We start from the raw sequence: 24233 nt of genomic DNA, 5'->3' as shown, positions 1-24233 counted from the left end.
AAGCTAGGTGACAGCACTGATGGAATTAATCATTGTGAAGTTCTGTGGGGTGTCCATTATAATGGGACAGGAGAGTTATACAGCCCTGAGGATGACTGCTAGTGAATATTATGCTCTCTTTTGTGTGGATTCAAACTGATTTTGACAATTTCTGATTGGGATAGGAAAGAAGTTATGTACCAAATCAAGAGCCACATCACATCTACTGGAAGCCACATAAATCTGTTCTTTCAAGTGGTGCTGCAGCTGCAATCAGGACTACATGAGCTTGGGGAAGTCTACAGTCATTCTCCAGAACTCAGTAGGGGGATTGTGTCAATGGCCAAGCATGACAATCTGAATTAGACATTCAGGTCAGTGATGCCTGAGTGATCCTTGGACATCGAGGTCCTACTACAATGGGCTAACCCTTGGCCAGGAGTCCATTTGTTATCTGATCCCTTATGTGTTGTTTGGGCTTTCTGTATCCTGCTTGTTCATTTTGGACATTACTTCGTGATGAAAGTTGTAATGGATTTATCTATTTTGTTTTATCTATTTTGATTTATGTATTTTGATGTTAGATGCATCTACTTTATGATTTTATTTCTTTTTAAAATAAAATGGACTTCTATACCATTGTTTTATAAAATCTTTATTATCATTGCTTTATGAAACCTTTATTCCTGGTAAAATTTCTTTTACTGAAATTTACTTTTTCTTTGATAGCCCCTCAACTTTTAAAGAGTCTTCATATATTTTTCCCCATCATTTTTACTTCTAATTTACCTATTCTTATATGCTTAGAATGGATTTCTTATGGATGGTATATATTTGAATCTTGCTTTTAAACATTTAATATGCCTATCCTTGTCTTTAATGGTATATTTAGGCCATTTATCTGTATTTTTGCAATCACAGATGTGTTTGGATTTAAATCTACCATCTTTCTAGCTGTTTTCTATTTGTCAAATCTGGTCTTTGTTTCTTTATTCCTCTTGTCTTCTTTTGAATTTAGACTTTAAAAAGACATGTTAATAATAATCTTCAACAATAACTTATGATTTATACATTTACAAACTTTTTGTTAGTGGTTATTTTTTTAAATTGGTGATTGCTAAAGAGTTTATAAACATTCATCTTTAACTTAAATATAACAGTCTATTTTCAAATAATATTAACCTCTTCATGAATTTAAGAATCTTACTATAGTTCCAGTTATTCTTCCCACATTTTGTACTGTCTTGCCACCTTTTTAAAAAAATTCTAAATATTTATAAATCCTGTAAGACATTCTTAGTACTTTCACAAAAGACAGTTATTTTAAAAGTAATTAAAAATAAAAAATTATAATCCTAATTTTTCCCCATCCCTGATAAGTTCCAATTTCTTTGTGTGGATCTTTTATTTGGTATTGTATTCCTTTTAAATGTGTGTGTGTGTGTGTGTGTGTGTGTGTGTGTGTGTGTATGAACTGATCTTCTAGTAATGAATTTTCTCACCTACAACTTGTCTATAAGAGTATTTTGCTTTAAATTTTGAAAGTTGATTTGCTGGATCTTGAGCTGAGGTTCCAGCAATCCCTGAATACCTGTGTCTTGGTAGTGGGGATGGGCATCTCTCACTCTTTGTTCTTGCTCTGGTCTGTCTCTTGTCGGTTCTATGGTTGAAATTCAATGTTTGATAGATTGTTTTCTTAATTTTTGTTCTAGAAGTTGCCATTTTCTGCTGTGTGAGCTTTATCAAGATGATTGTCTTCTAAGCTTTCATTTAAAAGGATAAATCATTTCTACTTCATGGATTTGTGGGGAGTTAAGTACCACAAGTGAGCTCTGTTACTCTAGGCAATATAAAGTATAGTTTAATTAGCTTGCTATTTCTAAGAAGTATGTTCCAATCTCTCATTAAATTCCCATATCTGATTAAGTAAGCATGAGTATTGTCAGTGGAGATTCTTTTTTTGTATCTAAGTTCTTTCTATTTTATTTATTATTTATTAGATGTAACTTACTTTATTAGAGTTATAACTCTTTTCAATAAATGTTAATGTGTACTTGTTACTGAAAAAGTATTTCAAATGCAACCTTTTCCTAATAAGATATATGCACAGCTATACTGGATGAACTCTTGACTCATTGAGAGCTTTTCCCATGTAATTAAAGGTAGGACTACATTAAAAATAGTTCAGATATAAGTATATCTGATTCCCCAAATCATATGACAGTTAATGTTCATTATTAACTAGTTGGATTTTGTAACACCACTGAGAACACACCCTGAATTTCTTCCCTTTTCCCTCCTTTCTCCCTTGTTTTCACTCTTTTCTTTTTAATTTTTTTTGTTCTCTCTGTTCTTTGTCTCTCTTCCTCCCTTCCTCCCTCCTTCTTTCTCTTTCTCTTTACACACACACACACACACACACACACACACACACGTGCATGCACACAAAACCTGTATGTATTTAACAACAAGAAGTGATTGTTAATGATATTTGATAATGTTGATATTTTCCTTGAAAATATCTATCCATGCATCTATCCTCTATCCAGCAAAAAGCAATTTTATATCATATTTCCTTTGCTGAGTACTTATTTGAACATGTTCATCTATGCAGTTAATTCTAATTCAAGAGACCAAGTGTATACATGACCTACATAATAGTTGACACATTGTCACCATAATCACATGTAGTTTTAGGTCTTAGTCTTTTTTTTTTTTTAATTTTGATACAGGAGCTCATTAAGTAGCCCAGGCTGGCCTCCCTGCTGAGTAGCTGGGATTACAAGCAAGCATCAACATTCCCAACTTCAGATTTTAGCCTGTTCTAGATTAGAATAAACTTAAAGAGAAAATAACATAGATGAAATTAAAAAAAGATGATAGTTCTGCTAACAATTAATCAAAGCACAAATAAAATTCAGGTTTTTGAAAAGTTATGCCATTTTCTTCAGAATATTACTTAGGTTCTGCCTTTCAATTTTATTCTTAATTTAGTTCTCTACCTAAATTTTGTTTATTCATTAAATAGTTATTCATAATCCCTTCATAGGCAAATTTGAGGATCTCTTCTCAAATTCACCCCATATGCCTGACCTCTGCTGCTGTCTTTAATAGCAATGAGGGGTCATCTACTTCTTAAAATGTTCCCTTCTTTGCATTTATATTAACTTATAACTTCTCATTTGTCTTCCACACTTGAAGATGTCTGCCATCTTTTCTGTAACTTCTCTCTTCTTACTAACTTGAATCACCCACAAAGGATGAATTTTTGGTTTTTGTACTGCTTGTGTATTCTACTACTACTTTCATATCCTGCCCACTTTTATGTTTTCAGTTAACCTGGGTGAAGAAGCAAGCTTGACTGCTCTTCTGGATTTCCAACGCCATGTCTGTTATTTATTGCTATTTGTCAAACAGTAACAAAATACCTTAAAAAAATTCTCATTATTGTCCTTTTACTGAATTTTGCTTCTCAGACAAAAATGCTGATTTTTGTGCTGGCAATACCTTTTTTTTTTAAAAAAAAAAATCTAACTTAAATTTTTTAAAAAATTTGCTTGTTTTTAGTTTTGCATGACAGAATGCATTGTGATATATCATACATACATGGAGTATAACTTTACATTTTTGTAGTTGTACGTAATATGGAGTTATACTGGTTATGTATTCATATATGAACATAAGAAATTTATGTCCAATTAATTCTACTGTCTTTCCCATTCCCATATCCCCTCCCTTCCCTTCATTCCCCTTTGTCTAAGCCAGTGAATTTCTATTCTTCCCTCCCTGATACTTATTGTGAGTTAGCATCTGCATATCAGAGAGAACATTCGGCCTCTGTTTTTTGGGATTGGTTTATTTCAAATTTAGCATAATAGTCTTGGATTACATCCATTTACTGGCAAATGCCATAATTTCATTCTTCTTTATGGCTATGTAATATTCTATCATGTATATGTACCACATTTTCTTTATCCATTCATCTATTGGTTTCATAACTTAGATACTATGAATTGAGCTGCTATGAACATTGATGTGGCTGTGTCACTATAGTTTGCTGATTTTAAGTCCTTTGGGTATATGCTGAGGACTGGGATAAATGGGTTAAATTGTGGTTCCATTCTAAGTTATCTGAGGAATTTTCATACTGCTTTGCATAGTGATTGGACCAATTTGCAGTTCCACCAGTAATGTATGAGTGTACCTTTTCCCCCACATTCTCCTCAACATTTATTGTTACTTGTTATTCATGATTGTTGCCATTCTGATTGGAGTGAAATGGAATCTCAGTGTAGTTTTAATTTGTATTTCTCTAATTGCTAGAGATGTTGAACATGTTTTTATATATTTGTTGACTGATTGTATTTCTTATTCTGTGAAGTGTCTGTTTAGTTCCTTTGCCCATTTATTTATTGGGTTATTTGTTTATTTTGATGTTAAGTTTTTTGAGTTCTTTATATTTCTCGAGTATTAATGCTCTATCTGAGGTACACGTAGCAAAGATTTTCTCCCATTCTGTAGGCTCTCTCTTCATGTTCCATCCACATATACAGTGAATAATGTTTAAATTAGGTTAATTATATCTATCTCCTCAAACATTTATCATTTTCTTATGTGTAAGAAATTCTAAATCCTTTCTTCTAGTTTTTATTTTAAAATACACAGTACATTATTGGTATCTGTCATAGTACTTTTTTTGCATAACGTTAATATTTGAAAACCAATCTTTTTAAAATTGCCTGGCATTGAATTAGTAATGTTTCATTCATTACCTGTGAATGAAACTGCCAAATTATACTGTTGGTGCTACAAAATTAATTTTGTGTGCACTTTTAACTACTGTGATCTCCTAGGAGCTGGGGTGAGTTTAAAAGAAATGTGCTGGCTGTAGAACCCATTTTCAGAGATGAGAGGAAAAATATCTATATAGTGATCAAGCAGGGTAAAAAGTTTCACACATGACTTAGAAGATGTGAATGGAGGGAGGAAAGGATATTGTTTAGAAAAATTAGCACATGAACCAAAAACTTTGAAGGCTTTATTATATTTGTTTCAGGAAGCAAAGTCAATGCCAGGGCCCCGACTCCCTTCTTAAATAAGTACCACAGGCACATAGAATTGAGTCAGAACGATAACCATGAGTCCTACTGAGCGTCTCTTTGAACTATAAAATTAAAAGTTTTTTCCTTCCATAGCCCTCATTTTCTTATTTATTTAAGTCAATGAGTGAAAAATTGTGTATTTATAGTATACAATGTAATATTTTGTATAATATATAATGTTTGCATAAAATATGTGCACATTGTGTAATATTTACATATTTACATATTGTGTAATATCACATATTAGTCACTTTACATTCTTGTCTTTTGTGATGAGAACATTTACTTTTTATTTTTAGCAATTTTGAGTTTTCAATACATCATTATTAACTGAATTCACTTTGCTGTATAACAGATCTTCAAACCTTATCTCTCCTAACTGAATTTTTTACCTTTGACTAGAAGCTTCCCATTTTCTCTCCTACTTCAGCCCCTGGCAACCATTTCCTTCCTTCCATTTTTAATTAATTTCTTTGATATATACCTACTTTAAAATATTTAACTTAGTTACTTTGCTTGCTTTATTTCACACATTTATTTAAATATATGCTTTTTTAGAAAAAAATTTGATTAAAATTTTACATAAAATTTATGTGAATTTTATTATATATTACATTTCTTATAATTTTTCCGTAGATTCTGGTGGGGGATAGTTTTGATTGTTTTGTTCAAGATTGCTTTATTTGGATCATTTTGTGGTTCTATATGAAGTTTAAGATTGTGTCTGTATTTCTGTGAAAAATGCCATTGGAATTTTTAGAGGAACTGCACTGAATCTGTAGATCACTTGAAATGGTCTGGATATTTTGAGAGTATTAATTCTTCCAATCCATGAACATTTGGTATCTTCCCATTTACTTGTGTCTTCCCCAATCTTTCACTAATATTTTATAGTTTTTAGTATATAGATATTTTACTCACTTGGTAAAATTTGTTACCAAGTTTTAAAAAAAATATAGTAAATGGGATTTTAAAAATTTTGGATAATTTATTGTTAGTCTATACAAATACAATTGATTTTTATGTATTGATTTTTGTATCCTGAAAATTTAATGATTTTTTTTATTCTAAGCATTTCTTGATGGAATTTTTAGTTTTTTTTAATGTGGAAAATAATGTCTGTAAACAGATAATTTTCTTCTTCAGATAGATTCAAATGTCTTTTATTTCTTTTTCTTGACTAACTCTTCTATATTGAAAATATTTAGCAAGGAGGGCAATTCTGGTCTTATTCTTGATATTAAAAGGAAGCAATCATCATTGAATATGATGTTAATTGTGGACTTATCACATATGTTCTTTATTATATGCGATATATTCTATATCTAATTTGTTGAGAGCTTTTTATCAGAAAAAGATTTAAAAATATTTTCCAAGGATCATGCCTTAAAGTAGAAACCTTCAGTTTATGTTTGATTGATACTAGTTAAAAGGTTTTGGTATTAGATAAAAGATTTTGATATTAGATAAAAGATTTTATAAAAGAAATGTAGTGATTTAAATAAACCTGGGGCAAATAACTTCTTGCTGTTTTTACCAATTTGAATAAAGTTCTAAAACTAAATTTAAGACCATCAAAACCCCTTCATTGTTATTGTCATTGAATTAATCTTTTGTCACTATAGATAGATGTTGTTCACAATCTAATGATTCCTTTAACTCTGTTACTCTATTCATTGCACTAATACAGCATAGTGAATGAAATATGATTGAGCCTCAAGAACCTAAAACATTTTTTTATATTCTACACAAACACACACACACACACACACACACACACACACAATGTGTTTCTATTTTATCTTTCCTTCTTTTAAAATGTTTAGAGTCACTACTTATGGAAAACAAGTAAATAGAGTAGCAGAAGTCTTCCACCACACAACACACTCCTCTCAAATTTGTCAACATTTTCAATACGCTTAGTTGATGAATTATTTTTCTTGTTCGTTTTTATTTTTATTTAGTGGGAATGTTCTTTAAAATGTAAACACATATTTGTCATAAGGATGGAAAAACCCCATTATTATAGTACTTTGCTTCATTTAGAGTTAGAGATGGTAATTTTCAGTACTCAATGTGTAATATGGAGAGCATCAGAGATGGATCAACAGGATTTCTTCTAGTTTTTTATGAGTGAAATCAGCACAATATAACCTTATACATCCCTGTTTTGCCTGAAACAAAAATTTGTAAACATTCATTGAGAAAATAGTATGTGTGTAATATATATTTTACATTTATAACATTCAGTAATTGAATTTTAAAAATCATGTAAGCATTATCCTAGGATCAGCATTATTTTTTATGATGGGTAGTATGTAATTAATTCTTTTTAGTATACCTAAACCACCTGCTAGTAGAATTATTCTAACCAAGATGATTATATTCAACCTAATTAGTATGATTTCTTTTAAATTTTGTTTATGATGTTAAAAGAATGTGAGGTATATCCCTGAAATGAATTAACATTACAGAAATGCTAGACATTGAAAATTGAATTTTAATCCCTATTTTGTTGGATTATTTTTATCAACTTGCAAATTTTATGACTTTTTCAATTTATACTTTATTTATATATTTTTCTTTATGTGCTATTTACTTTATAATGTATACATTTCTTTATGTGTCTGTTAATACATAAGTAATTGGTTACAATAACTTTAGTGAGTGTGAAATTCAGACATCAGAATGATGTGGGTGTTTTGTGAATGACTTAATAACAAATAGTAACATTATAACTATCATTTGCTGATATATGTCAGGAACTGGAGAGTGCTGTACATGTTGTAACTTGTTCAATACTCATAGCCATCTTGGTGCATGTAAGTACTGTCTCCATTTCATAGATGGGGAAACTGAGCACATAGAGTTTGTAACTAATTTATACAACTCTAAGAGGCAGAAGCAAGAAGAGAACTCAAGCAGTGGTATTAAAGTCTGGGTTCTTAACAACTATATTCTCTTACCTCGTGTAAGAAAATATGGTTTTCGATGCTATATCTTCCAAATGTAGAGTCTTCCTTAGACATTATTTAATTTATTCTTAATTATTTAAGTCATCGGATCAAACCAATATTCAGGTACTTCCTGACAATATTGGTTTTGGAAAGGGTACCATGAAATTCTATTTATCAGAATCCAAGTAGCCTATTTAATTTACTTTAAAAAGCAGATTGGGCAATGGAGCTTTTTGATGACTAAACATTCATGTCCTTAATATGTTTACTTTAACACAATATTAAATCAATTTTGAAAAGGTGCAGGTGTGTTTGGGGAGCTTTTCTCTCTAAGTAGTGAATTTGTAACATTAGCAAAAATGTTTTTGCACCTGGATTTGGATAGTGATAACAAACTTTCTTGGTCTAAGACTAAATTGGGACTACCATTTAATTTTTTTCTGTAATTTAAAAATACTTGAATTCTAAACAGTGTTGGAAAATCCCACAAAAATAAATAAATAAAAGTTGTTTACATAGGTGCTGCAAAACATTTCTTTTTAATAGAGATTGTTACTATTTACAAGTTAAAGATTTTTAATGAAAGATACTAGAGTATAGTAAATAATTTGTGGATTCCAAGGCTATTATAAATAGGTATAAAATGATTCTGTTGTTTTGAATCCTTGTCCTCTTTCCTCCTTCAGTATTAACTGATCTTTCTGATTTTTCTCCTTTGTGAACATGAAGGTTGTTCCTAACTTAGATTCTTAGCATTGGCTATTCTTTCTGCTTGGAAAGTTCTTCTGCTGACCATCATTCTATAGCTGGCTCCTTCTTGTTATTCTGATCCTAGTCTACTTGTCACTTCTCAGTAGAGGTGTCCCCAGACTGCCCATCTAAACTAGTCAACCAAACATTTGCTAATTGTTCTATTTTATTTTTCTAAGAGGTCTCATTACCTGTTGTATTTTTGTTTATATCAATATATTTAATGTTTTCTCCTTTAATACCGGTGAACTATATATATGGGCAGTTATCTGTATTTTCTCTTGCTCATCACTGTCTCATCAGTCAGTCATAATGCCTGGTAAATATTAAGTTGTCAATTTCTAGTTGAATAAATGGCATTTTAAGTCAGGCTTGAGATGTTAGTTGCTGCTTATATTATGAACAATGTAGCAGTAAGATGAGCTGTCATTCTGTTTGTAGCATGAATGTTTATCCAGTGTCAGTTATAGGTGTCTAGTTTGGTACTCATGGCCTGGCCCAAGAAGTGGGTGATTTAACTCATGCAGTTTGAATCAATGTTATTTCAGAGTCACAGTGCAAAAATCTACACCTAATATATCTTTCAAAAACTTCATTTCTATTGTGTAATTATGTATTAGGGAAATTGCTCCTGAGATTCCTGGGTGAATGATTATGTAACAAATGTATATATTTTATGGATAAGTAGGTATGCATATGTGTGTGTGTGTGTGTGTGTGTGTGTGTGTATAAAATTAGGGCTATTTTTGCAATCACAATTTAACCAATATCCTCAGTTCTGTGCTCATCATCCTCTTGCTTGTCTTTTCATATAATTTCATTGTGTGTATATATATATAATATATATATATATATATATATTCCCTAAGAGTATATTTTCAATTTTAATTGTTTTCATTTCACAAAGAATATTGATAGGCATCATCTTTTTTATCTTTTATTTATTTATTATTATTAGTTATACATGACAGTAGAATGTACTTTGACACATCATATATAGATGGAGTATAATTTCTAATTCTTCTGGTTGTACATGATATAGAATCCCACTGCTCATATAGTTATATATGTACATAGGGTAATAATGTGTGATTCATTCTACTAACCTTCCCACCCCCATACCCCCTACCCTCCCTCCACTTTCCTCTATCTAATCTAAAGTAACTCTATTCTTCCCTAGCCCTCCCCATTATTGTGAATTAGTATCTGCACATCAGAGAAAACATTCGGCCTTTGGTGTTTTGGGTTTGCCTTGTTCTACTCAGCATGATATTCTCCATCTCCATCCATTTACTGGCAGATGTCGTAATTTTATTCTTCTTTAAGACTAAGTAATGTTCCATCACACACACACACACACACACACACACACACACATACACACACACACACATATATATATATATATATATTTATCTTACATTTTCTTTATCCATTCATGTGTTGAAACGCACTAGGTTGGTTCCATAGTTAAGCTATTGCGAGTTGAGTTGCTATAAACATTGATGTGGCAGCATCACTGTAATGTGCTGATTTAAGTCCTTTGGGTATAAACTAAGGAGTGAGAGAGTTGTGTCAAAGGTGGTTTCATTCCAAGTTTTCTGAGGAACCTCCATACTGCTTTTCATAATGGTTGCCCCAATTTGCATTCCCACCAACAATCTATGAGTGTGTAATATTTTATTAGTAAGAATCATTCATGCTGTATATGCTGCTAGAGTTCATTTGTTTTTGTTGTCTGCATAGCATTCTATTGAATGTATCACCATGGAGTCTCACACATTCTTGATGTGTAAAAGGGTTTGGATTGCTTATAGGTTTTGCTGTGGTGAAGAGAACTGCTGTGAACATGTCTCCTAATGCATAGAAGCTTTCTCTTAGGCATGTATTATACACTGGATATGTCAGTTGTGGGGTTTATGAATGTTTAAGCTTACCTCACAGTAGCTAAAGCAGGTTTTATCCTACTACTAATTAACAAATATTAATAAAGTATCTTTCAACTCTACATCCTATTCAAAACTTGTCATAATTTGTTTTATTTTTGCCACATAACTATTTTAAAAGGAGTTTCTCACTGTAATACTGATTTATGTTCTATATTCTCTAAAGATACTGAATTGAAATTTCTTTGTTTATTTGACATTTGTGTTTCTCTTTTATGAAAAGCCTGTTCATGTCTTTTGCCCATTTTTTTCTTACTGGGTTATTTATGCTTTTCATATTTATTTGTAGGAAACAGTATGCTTAGTGTATATTATTGTAAATTTAAATATAAAACTCCAATCAGATTTAAAAATCTGGAACCCAACATTTTCACAAACTTATTGATTTAACTTTTAATTTGTTTTGTTGTTCTTTGTTTATAAGACACTCCTACAGAGTTTGTTAGATTATATCATCCTTGAAGTAGAAGTAGATGAATTTTTATGTACAAATCATGAAAAAAATCATGGTTTTTTGTATGCCATCAAGATGTAAATGTGGATGGTTATTTCATGGATTGCATGAATTTTGATTTTGTTTTCACAGCTTTTCTACTTTAGCTTTTATATAAGGTAGAAAATGTTCTGAAGCAGCTTGCTTCTATATTTGGTCCTTACTGACAGGAATTATTTGAAGAACCTGAAATCTGATATGAGCCTTGGAGAAAGGTACCACAAGATGATAGCATACATGATTATAAAGCAAAGAGGCTTAGAAAGAGCAATATATTTTTGGAAAAAAGGGCAAGTACACCACTTGGAATGTTTTATCAAGAGAGGGATACAGAAGTGAAAAGTAATCCTTCTGCTTTATTTGGCATTATTGCTGTGTTCGATTTCGGTCTTTGCATCTGGCAAAGAATATGGAGACTCTGGAGCACGTCCAGCGAAGATCAGCAAAAGTGATGTAAGGAATGGGGACTTGGTCCTAAGAGAGGGCTCAGTGGGATCAGGACTGTTTAACTTGGAGGAGGGAAGACTAAGGGGTGATTTAACTGTCTTCAAGTATTTGAAAGGTTATTATATGGAAGATGCAGAACAGATGTTCTTTACTTTCACAGGAGACCAAATAAAAGGAAATACTTTTAAATTGTAGCAAGAGAAAAAGTTGAGTTGAACATAAAGATGGACATAAGTAGAAAGAAGGGATTAAGCATTGAGACAGGTAACCAAGGTATTTGGGGGAAGTTCAGTCCTTAGAGATCTTTAAAACTAGGAATAGATAGCCATCTGCCTTGGATGATTTAAGCATTCTCCCACCTCAGTACAGGGGGCTACCCTATGTCTCCTTCTGAAACTCTTCCAATTCTGAGATTCTATGCATGTTTTTTTCTCTCTTGTGGAGTTATCTGAAAGACAGGCACATATATCCAAGGATAGCAAGGATAGAAGCTAGAATTCAGCAGAGGCAGAGATCAAAGGGCTGCCTGGTGTTTTTGAGGGTGTCTCTGATTTCCTTTTAACTCTATAGGTCTTAGTGATTGGATCTGAGAGGAGAAAGTGTTTCTTGCCTGTCTATCTGTATATGTGGCCCGTTCCACTGATCTTTATAGATCTGTAATGATAATGTCGTGAATTATAATAGGTACTTTTCTATTGAAGATCAGACATTGCATTAAATTATCTCACTTTATAATTGGGAGGTGGTATATTTTCCATGTTCTCAGATGAAAAACTGAAACTTAGGAGAATTTAGTTAGTAAGTCATTCAACAGGTTAATGCAGAATTCAAACTTTGGCCTGCCTGTTTCTTTTTCCTATTCTAGGGAAAAGTTGTACACACTTAAAAGCATCCTCTATCGATATTGGCAGCTTTTGTAAATATTAGGAATTAGAATGAGGTCCAAAAAGTAATAAGCTACATTAGGAGAACATAAAGAAATATGTGCTGAATGAATGAGGACTAAAATTAAAGTTTGAGTTTAAGTTTGGTAATGTATTATGATATATGTATCATAATTAAGTTGCTCCCTCAACCAAAGCAGCACTGTATATAACCAAGGATATTTATTTCCTTTGGCTAATTTACCCATACTTGCAATAATTGAATTGTGATCTCTCGAATCAAAAGTTTTACAATTCAGGTAATCTCTGGAGTTTGAGCATGTAGGCTTCCAGAGGTATGAACAATATGGGATATTGAAAACTTCCATGGTTAAGTTAGACCCAAAAGGATGATATATCTATTTTAGAGAAAACTTAAAGAAATTTAACAATTCATATGTATATCTTGGTACTTCATTCACTGATCTTTAACTGTTCTTACTCATTACTTCATTTCTTTTTATCACTGCCTAAGGTTTATTTAGAGTTAGATTAATCTGAGTCTTTGCATTTCAAGTAAAAAATATTTCTGGGAAAAATCCAGATGGATAAAAGGAATATGAACAATATAATTTAAATTGAAAACTAGCAATTGACATTCTATAACATTTATCTTGCTTTTTAAAAAGTGTTATCTCTTTTATTTATTTGTTCAATAAATAACTTTTGAAATCCCGGGACTATTAATTATGTACCCTTGATTTTGGGATAGTAAAAATGTGAATTTTTCATTTTTGTTACTATTTTGTTATGATATCAAAGTCTGATTCTTGGAAAACTTATGAGACAAATAGACATTAAGAGCCCTTGAATATTATTTTCTCAAATAAGTTTTCTCTTTACTCAAAATTCCTATTTTGCATTTCATAATTTAGGCTTCGAGACAATAGTTACATGCATGTGTTACTCCTTTCTCAGAACTGTAAGCTCTTTAATGAAAGGCTCTGTTTCTTACTTAACTTCATATGCCATATGTTCATGTCATAGTAATAGATAACATTACTCTCAGTACCTCCAGAGGTCATCTTCTAAGATGTTTCTCTACAGGGACTTCCTTTTTTGCTCCAAATCCTTATAATCATTCTGTGAACTGAGGATTTTATTAGTCCCCTTGCATAGAATAATAAACTGAGTCATAGAAGGGTTAAGTGTGGATAACTCAGCTAGTAAATGGAATAGGATTTATATCCAGGCAACTTAGTGATTGATCATACATTATCTTGCATAGTATTTTACCTCTCTGTTTGTGGCCACTTGCCTGTGCAAAATCTCATAAGGGTCATTTCAACTGTTCTATGCTTCTATACATATTTCTGGTCCACAGTCTGAATCAATGTATAGTTCTTAATTTTTTGCTCATTAAACATTATGCATAAAAGCTTTACAATTCAAATAAGTATAATTTTAGTACAAACTACTACTAAATGAATGATTTTCAGAACACATTTTGGCATATGAAGTTAAGTAAGAAACAGTGCCTTTCATTAAAGAGCTTACAGTTCTGAGAGAGGAGTAACACATGCATTCAACTAAATATATCTCAAAGCAGAATGTACTAACTGGTAAGAGAGAAACATAAACAACATACTCCAGAAACACAGAGGAGGGAGAGATTCTTTCTCACTTGGCAAGTGGAGGGCCATGGACTTTGCCTCAGGGAGAAGGAGATGAAGGATTTGTAGGAAGCAGGATAACTATGAGACATGTGGGCATAGATATTGTGCAGTTTGGAAAAAGGGACATTCTTTCCAGTAGCTTCAGTTTGTGGAGGCTTCTGAGGAATGCAGTAACATGATGTGTCTCATTTAATGGGTGGACTATGAACACCAGGAATGACACTTTGAAACGTATCTATCCACTTTTCTGTTCTGTCACCAACTCTCTGGTTAAAGTAATATCAGTTCCTAGGGATGGAGATATCTTCCTTAATGGCTGTACATTTTTTGGCTTCAAGAAGATTTAGAATATAGCATAAAAGTGTTCAATACTCAGAATTATGGCATTCATATTTGTGTTAAGGAAGGCTTTGTTTATATTTATTTTATATGCTTCAAAGAAGTAAAGATTTTGGCCATTTGGAATGGCAGTATAGTAACTTAAAAATGTGCAGTTGAGTAATTGATTTCAACTTTTGATTTTCAATATAAATGTTTCTAAGTTTATATCTTGTATTGGAACATTGGAAAGAAGATCTTAAATAAGTTTTATCAGCATGATTTAATAGGATAGAGAAGAACATAGTTTGAATCTGAATAAACTTCTTTGCACCTCAAAGCCACCTGGGCAATGACAAATACAGTATGGGTAAAAGTTTAATTGGAGTGAGTTTAAGAGAGAATGGGAGGAGTAGAATTGTACAGACCTAGACATTGATGTCATTACATGGGTGTTGACTGTGGTGCTGACTGTGACCTTTAGGTGATTGAGAAGGACCAGAGTGGAAGATGATAACAATACCATGTGAATTCACCTGTGGCACCTTTTAGGGTGGGAACTAGGCACTGGAGGTATTTACAGCTCTGGAGAGAGGGGTAGCTTTCATGAATGTGGTTACTTACCTTTAATGAAACTCTGCTTTTACCTACAGTCTTTTAAAGCTGACAATTATTCTATATTAGAAAAAAAGGAAGGAAAATCTGACAGTGAAATTACCAAGAAAATGGAGGAACTGTGGATAATGGATTATTACTGATTCCAGATGAAAGAAAGAGAATCCATTTTATATCTGAGTCTCATGAGACACCAGAGCCGAGGAACTCAGAATCAGAAATAAAGTTGACTTTCTCCTTCTCTCCAGAGCCTCAGGGTCACTCCTTTCTGCCCTTGTCTGCATGTCTGTGTCATTCCTTCCTGTCTTTTGCTGTAAACCTGCTTCTCTATTTCTCAGTGTTTATGCCATAAAGTGATTCTTGCAGTCTTATATGTCTGTCTGAGCACTCAGAAACTGATAAAAGTGGTGAGTCATAATTGCACATTTCTAGGAGAAAAAAAATATGACTGACCCAAGTCCAGACTCTTCTGACGAAGAGGGCAGGGTCATCTTAACAAGCACACATATCATCCCTGAAATGGACACACAATTGTCTTCTTGGAGAGGGGTGTGAGGGGCATGCAGGAAGTGGGTGGGCATCTCTGGTGTAGCGGGACATGTCTGGAAAATGCAACTAGAGAAGAATATGATTCCAAATCCAATCTTTAAATAGAAAACAGTTTAAACTTTTTTTTTTTTTTTTTTTTTTTTTTACCCAGAACATCAAAGGATTTTTTACACAGTTCTAGCTTTTCATCAAGTTTAAGAAATAAAATGAAGCTCAGTAATTAGGTCAGTGATTTTCAAAGCTTTTCCTTTTGTTCCTTCAACAGAATCTTTTTTTTTTTTTTCCAAATGAAATTTCACATGTAACTTTGCAAGATAAAACAGATGTGGGTGAAATGCAGTGGTTAAAGTATTGTCATGGGCCCGGAACCTATACTGCTCATCCTCCAAAGGATATGTATTATATTTCATAGGCTCCATTTTCCACTTCTGTTTCTAACACCTCTGCACCCACAGCATCCATATGAAACTACACTTGTGTTTCCTTAGGGGACTTTTATCTTTCATGACATATTCAGCAATTTGTACTCTTATTTTTGGCACATATATTTTATGTGAGAGTTTTGTGCATATGTGTGTTAAGTACCATGAAGGACAGGGACTTTGATTTTTGGTTCAGCACTATGACCCTGCCTATCCACTGCCTGAAACAGGCGCTGAAGGAGTAGTGTATTGAGTGAATTGGGATAAGTACAGAGACAGCAACATGTCACACCTTTAAAAAGATTCTCCTAACCAAAGTCTAGTGGTTGTCCAACAAACATTTGGTGAATTGAATCAACTTAAAAATGAAAATGTGACCTTTATCAATAACTTGATAATATTAGAGTTGTGGCTGAGGCATCTAATGAAAACTTGGCAGTCTTTGTAGATTAGCTAATATATGATTCAGGCCTGAGAAATTATTTGTGAGCTTAGAAGCTGCTAATAATAATAATAATTCTTTTTGATTCTGAGTTTTCCCACAAATAAACCTATGTTGCAAATGAGATCGAGTAAAAATTACTCTTGTAAACATTTACCATTTGCATAAAAATTAACTGCCTCTTGTATAGTGGATTATTAATTTGTGCATGATTCTATCTCAGGATATTTAGTCTAAGTGAAATGAATTGAATTTTGTTTTTCACATTTTAAAAAATTGCTAACATAGCTTTATTTTATAAAATCATTAATTTTGACATGAGAAATACTGTTTCACTTTTCAACATATCATTGTGAAAAGTTTAAGCATGTTAATGCCATAGATGTTTGTTACATTTACTATGATTTAATTAGTAGATAAAAATTCAATGAAAATTCAAACATCATAAATGGAGATTTGTAAAATAATTTTGAACATAAATGAACTAAAATTCCCAAGTAAAGGTTAGACTTCTTAGGATGCATTGTATTATAGGAATATTTCTCCACTGATAAGATTTGTAGCAGGTAAGTCTGGCCCTTTAAATCTCATAAAAATTGTGAAAAGCTAATTTCAAAAACCTGAAGTACTATTAGGTGGTTTTTAGGTTGAAATTGGCTAGTTTGTTTTATTTAATTTTTTATAGAGTTCATTGCAGAACTATACTGAGCAGTAGAGTGAGTTAGGTATTATACTCTATAGGCAGGATTGAGTCATGCAATTTCTGGAGAAATAGACAATAAGAAAGCAAATAGAAGGAACTGCTTTTTGAAAAGCATCCTTTCATGGAAAAGTTTTTGAAAGTAAGTACAAATTATAAGTATAAATGCAAGTAAACCAGTTGATAACTATCCTCTTTAAACCCTGGCACCTCAGGGTTGTTAAAAAGTAGGATTATATTGGAAAAAAATCTTGATTTTAGCATGTATTTATGATGGTTCCCTTGACATTGTACTTTTGTTATGTAACAAACTTGTTATGAATTCATGTCCTGATTATGATTTACCTATTGTATATTTTATATATTTTTTAGATTATTTCATTTAATTTTTGGTAGGTTTTGACAGTGAACCTATTGTCTTTACTTTGAAGTTTATAATTTAGAACATAGCTGAAAATGTGTTAAAAGCAAACATAGATAATATAGACTCTTATCTTGGTGTAAAAAGTAGGCCTACTTATTTGTTTGAGCTTGTATATCTATATATTTCTTCTCATGAGGAATAAAATCAACAAGTTTTTCTGACATTTCAAGATCTTTTTTTCTTTCTCTTTTTCTTTTCTTTTCTTTTTCTTTCTTTTTTTTTTTTTTTTGGTACCAGGGATTGAACATAGAGGTGCCTAACCACTGAGTCACATCCCCAGCCCTTTTTATGTTTTTTATTTTGAGATAATCTTGCCAAGTTGCGTAAGGCCTAAGTTGCTGAGGCTGGTGTCTAACTTGTGATCCTCCTGCCTCAGCATTCTGAGTTTTGGGGAGTACAGGCATGCTCCTCCATACCCAACTCAAAATCTTTCCATGAACTTAATCTATACCAGTTACTGATTTTAGTCAAATGAGGACATCTCTGAAAAAGATGCTAGTATAATGAGCAAGCCAGATAATAAATGGATATTCTATGAATTGCATCTTTGTATTATAACTATTGACTTGAAGATGCATTTATGTTTCTTTGCATGTAAATGTTGGAGCCTGGGGATTTGGGAAGGCCCATGACATTGTTATTCTGAAAATGAAGGCGCTAGGGCAGGAGGTCTACCACAGCAGCTCACCATGAGTAAAATAGTCCCATATGTGGTCATGAGAACAAACATGAGTGCTCTGACATGCTTGTGGTGGCTCTTTCCTGGAAGTGCTTACTCAAATGTCTTCTCAGTTTCTGATTTGAGGATAATTAGCCATTTTTACTGTGACAGAAGAATTAGCTCCAAGACAATTGTTTCACCGTGGAGTGTCAGTTTGAAATACAGTCATATTTCCTATTCCAGTACATTTAGGAGTATTTCAGTGCTTTTTACTTGAGATTCAGGGTGACACATTGTGCTTTGAGTAGGTTTTGGGAGGGAGTGGTTGAGATGTGCTCCACCAGTCTGTGGCTCCCCGGGCCCAGCTCTGCCCTTCAATTTTATATCCTATTCTGTTCCTACTGAAACACAGCTAAGGTTTTGCTGCACAGTAGTTCCAAACCCTTTAACAGTCCCCCCAACTTCCCCATCTAGGGCTTTAGTCCACTGTTCCCATTTATCTCCCCATGGCTCCCCTTCCTATTTACTTTCACCAAAGCCAACTGCTCACTGTGCCTCATGAAGGCCTTTAGCTGCCCTGCTTCTTACCTTTTCTTGCTCCTTTGCTTGTTCATTCATGGAATAACAATATATTTGGGCCTACTCTGTGCCAGACACTACTTCATTCTCTTCACCAAGAATAACCCCTTTTTATAAAAAAATGTTCTTATTCTTATGTATTATCTTATTCTTCATGCATAGCCAGGCTGGAATACTTTGAGAAGCCTTCCTTGATGGACCTGATAGCCTTACTACTCTATTCTTCTTCTGGGATCTCATGACATATTACCACATGATCTGTATTTTTCATAAGATGAGTCACATTCTGCTTTGCATTATTATTACTCATGCAAGGCTTTTAGTGCATTTATTAGGTCATAGTCTCCTTGAGAACATAGACTGTGTTAAAATTCCTCTGCTTTCCCCATAATACCCAGTATGCTACTTTGCAGGTATTCATAAACGCTTGTGAAATAAATAAGTAAAATCAGTTTAGTGCAGGCTGATTTCTATGGTGAGAAATTAGGAAACCAATGAGTTTACTTTATGATGTTTTGTGGTCTTTGTACAGAAGCTTTCTAAATAATTAGCGCTTAATTGCCTATCTTGTAGTCCCATGAATTTTTATTTCCCTCTGGTTTTTCCTTATTTAAAATGTTTAGATAAAAGGAAAGAATAAGGACAAATACAAGAGAACATAATTTAATGTAGATCAAATCAGTTTTTGAACTTGAGTTATCCAGACATCTTGGAAGTGGCTGAGACGGAGGGATAGGATAGAAGAGATAAGGACAGGCATGAAGGAAACAAGTGGGACAACACAAGAGTGGCCACAATTTAAAGTCCAGATCTAAAAGTCACTTTCACACACTTGGATCACAAAGAGCACTATTAAATAAATTATTAGGCCTTATCTACACATGCACCATATAGTTTAATTTCACAAAAAGCATATGGTTTTTTAAAATCCACAAAGCAGAATGCATCAAAAGCAGGGAAGAGAAATTGATCCTGTCCTGGTAATGGTCAACATGTCAGAAAATGACCCCTTTCCTGTGAATGGTCAGCATGTCCAGTTTTGAACATAAAGGAGAATTAAAGATACCCTTTTAGATCCTGCCTCTGAATTATTATATTTTACATGTATATATATATATGCCTAGCTAAGATGTACCATTCCTCTCCAATGTCTGTATCCTACCCTTTCAGAGTATATGCTTTTTTTTTTCTTTCAATTAAGTCAGTCTAGGTCTCATTTTGACCCTTCTTTAAATTCCTTTCTGAGGTGATGTCTGGGATCCTCTAGGCCTGAGTGGAAGTCTACCTCCCTTTTGGGGGACCTCTTTAGAAGCCCTGTTGCAGTGAAATCACCAGTGCTGTGCTTTGGAGCAGCACCTGGCTGAGATCTGAGCTATGTGGGTTTCAGTCCTATGTCTCCAGCTGGAGGAGCTCTCTAACCTTCTACTGTGCTCAGGGAGCCAAATAGATTTCCCCAGGACTAGTACTGGAACCTGTGGGGTGGCCTCTGCTCACAGAAGGGACATATATACAGGGGTCATTATGCTGAGCATATTCTGGCTGGCACAGTATTTCTTTCCTGAATCTTGCACAAGATTGGTCCACCAGAGTGGTGTTGATGCACTGATTATGACTGACTTATCTACCATTGTAGAGGGAAATGAGGGTCAGGATACTGAGACTGGGAAGCAACACATTATTAGAGGTGCCATGACCCAGAGGAATAATTCCCAAAGTCTGAGTCCCGAACACAGAAGGGCTTTTACTTCTATATAAGCAAGTTTGAGATAATCAAGAAATGGAGTTGGTACAATTTTATTAGAGGGTGCATTTTACATTCCTTATATGGGTACAAACTTGTCAACAGTCGAGGGATTCTTAGCTCATACAGCTTAGGGGCTTTTAATGCACTCAGCCTAAAGGGGGATTATTTTTTCCCTGCTACTTTGTTTACTGCTTCTGCTACTGTGGCTATCTTGTTACAGGTACCTGTTAACTGCTGCAGGCCTCTAAGGTTAAATGTCAACAAGCAGAGCTGCTGTGTGTTAGCATGCAAAACTACAGTCTGTCAGCTCTTAAAACTGCTAAAATTTCCATTCTGTTCTACAATGCCATAGGACCAATAGATGAATGCAGGGTTCTGGGAGATGGAACCTTGAGTTTAAGCTGCTTGTAGGAATCACATTATTGCCCATGTGTTCCAATGGTAGAGCTCTCTCTAGTCTACTGCACCAGAGAGATAGGTTATGTCCCCATGCTGGCAGACAGGGAAGCCATCCACCCTTCTGCAGGTGGTCACATCCCAGGCCCTTTGAGAACTTTAGAGACAGTGGCTCTGTAACATCATTGGGCCCTCCTTATTAATATTCTCTCTTACCCCTAATCTATGTGGATGCATGTCCTCTCAGTCAGTTTTAAGTCATATTATAAGAGAGATATATCTTTCTCAAATGGAACTCTTTCTCTGACCCAGCTCATCTCATTAACTTCCATTTTTGGTGGTGTGTCAAGGGCAGTGTTGTAGTTTCTAATTCACGATAAGGCAGGGGGCACTAGAGAAGAACAGCATTATCTTAGATTAGGTAGAGGGAAGTGAAAGGAGGGGATAGGAAAGATAGTAGAATGAAACAGATATTATTTTGTGTATATGTGTGACTGCATGACCAATATGATTCTACAACATGTATACTCAGAAAAATGAGAAATTATATCCCATCTATGTATGATATTCCAAAATGCATAAATGCTTTCTACTGTCATGTATAACTAATTAAAACAAATTAAAAATTAATAAAAAATAGAAAGAGATCATATCCTAGGAATCCAATGATTATGAACTGAGGAGTTCAAGAGACATTGTTGGAAGATGTTTGTTCTATGTTATAAAATTTCAAAAGGTACATTTTAGCATAACCAAAAAAGGGGAATTATCATTCATAGTTTCCTGCATGTTCTGAATAAGACTTGCTTTTGTGGTCATCATTAATAAAGTACAGTGTTATCTCTTGATAGTCACTGGCAGCCAGGACAGTATCAGGGATGAAGCAGCTTCCTAAGGAAGGATGTAACTGGCATGAAAAAGTTAGCATTGAAGAATAACAGAGGCAAAAAGATGTATATTATATGAATGGAAATGGAGGATATAATGCTAAGTGAAATTAGCCAGACACAGAAGAACTGTAGACTCTCTAATGTATGGAAACTTGAAAAAATGAAAAGGGGAAAAAAAGTAGAACTGAAAGTCTAAGTGTAATAATTGGGAAGGGTGCAGGGTAAAGGGAGCAAGGATAGAAGAAGGGTATGTGGACATAATTAATGATCAGTGAACCATATTTATATATGTGTGTGTATGGAAATATCATTGTGTACCCCATTAATTTGCATAATCCATATGTATTAATAATAATAAAAAAGATTTATATTGTTTCAGTATAAACAAATTTCAATTTTGTTCTTGGAACAAACAATTTCAAGTTCTAAGCCGTGAAATTACAAGTAACAACAGTTTTGCTACCTTTTCCTTGCTGAGAGTGAGAATTAATTAGGAACAGCACATAACAATAAAGGACATGAAAAGACAGTTCCTAGACTCATTCTGTTAAAGATGGTAGGCACCAAGATATTAGGAGGAATCTTCACATTCACCAGTTAAGCAACTTAAAAAAATACTTAATTACCTGTTCTCTATTCATTTTATTAAATTGTCATCAATAATTAGACATCATGTATTATGGATTTTTAGTTCATTGTTAAATCAAATTGTTTATATGTACAGGGGTCCTGCACACTCTAGTGAGCTGAGTCAGAACCAGCCCACAGCCCAAGGCTAGTCCAGAAGTAATGGTGTCCATCTCTTTCAGGAGGCCATTCAGTGCTTATCTACTTGTGGAGGGATGCCATCTTTTTTAATGATCTGAGAATTTATAAGCCCTACCCAGGTTGTGGCCATTTCAATGGTTTGAATGTCTCGACCTCAAAAAGTGTGTGAGGGAAACATAATTTTCAAAGCAATGGTGTTGGCAGCTAAGGCCTAATGAAAGCCGATTGTGTCATGATGGGGAGGGGTTTCTTATAGGATGAACTTTTGTCTCTCTCTTATCCTGTGTTTGCTCTTCCACATAGCAAGAAGGCCCTTGTCATCTGCAGGCACCTTGATCTTGGACTTCCTAGCTTTTGTAACTGTGAGCTCCAATACATTTTTATTTATTATAAATTACCCCATGTCAGGTATTCTTTTAAAGTAGAACAAAAAATTAAGATAGCCATGGACACCTAAAGAGTGACAGAAGAAATGTCCTTTTCTCTGTGTAGAAGTAAAAAAGCAAAACAAAAACAAAGCAAAACCAAAGAAATAAAAAAGTAAATTAAATTCTATAACAAAGTCCATATAGAAAATGAGATTAAATTAAGCTAATTAACAGGAAGATAGCATTTATATAGCATAAAAATTTTATTTTAATATTTTCATGTGTGATAATTGTATTATGTGTGTGTGTACATACATGTGGTCAAGATTGGAGCTGTTGGTGATAAATTAAAAATAATAAGATAATACAACAATTACTAATAGGGCATTATGTAAAATTGTGGATGTGTAACCGACGTGATTCTGCAATCTGCATTTGGGGTAAAATTGGGAGTTCATAACCCACTTCAATCTAATGTATGAAATATGATATGTCAAGAGCTTTGTAATGTTGTGAACAACCAATAAAAAAAATAAAATACAAAAAAAAATAATAAGATATGTGGAATTGCCTTTAAAATACTTGAGTGCTAGGTAAGAATGTGAGATGATTGATAAGATTGTTGGAATATTCATAATTGTGGACACTGGGTGGTGTGTAATTGGTAAACAATATACTACTCCCCTTGTATATTAAATTTATAAATTAAAAAAAATGATGCAAGCAAGTCAGTTGACATATAATACTCTAAGGCCTATCAGGCACAGGGAATCCTTACTGAATCAATTTGCCTGTCCTTCTTCTCCTCTCCTGAATTCTCCTCTCTCTCTGTATGGCTGGACACCTGGTGGTTAGCACGCTTTTTGGTAGTGACTGGATTGTATGTGTTGCTAATTAGTATGTCTGTTTATTAGTCATTTTCTTTATCTTTTCCTAGGCTTACACTGTAATCTCTACATGATTCTTTTTTCATATTGTATGCTCAGCACAATATCTTACTGTCAATAAATATGTGTGTAATGTACAATAGATGTTTAGCACACACTTGTTGAATTGAAAGCCATTACTACAAAGCAAAGTGACATGGAGCAAATTCTTTGCTTTTGCTCCTGGTAACTATTATGCTATTGGGGCTGGTAAAAAA

At 33.5% G+C, this 24233-nt stretch overlaps 1 protein-coding gene across 3 annotated transcripts in view; it reads left to right on the top strand.

Moving 5' to 3' along the window:
- Cfap299 (cilia and flagella associated protein 299) overlaps nt 1–24233 on the top strand; it is a 615462-nt gene that overhangs the window by 20137 nt on the left and 571092 nt on the right. The window lies entirely within an intron of this gene.

Source organism: Urocitellus parryii, chromosome 10, assembly GCF_045843805.1.
Source record: "Urocitellus parryii isolate mUroPar1 chromosome 10, mUroPar1.hap1, whole genome shotgun sequence".
Lineage (NCBI taxonomy): Eukaryota > Metazoa > Chordata > Mammalia > Rodentia > Sciuridae > Urocitellus > Urocitellus parryii.
The sequence above is the reverse complement of the archived record's forward strand: the minus strand, read 5'-3'. Positions and strand labels throughout refer to the sequence as shown.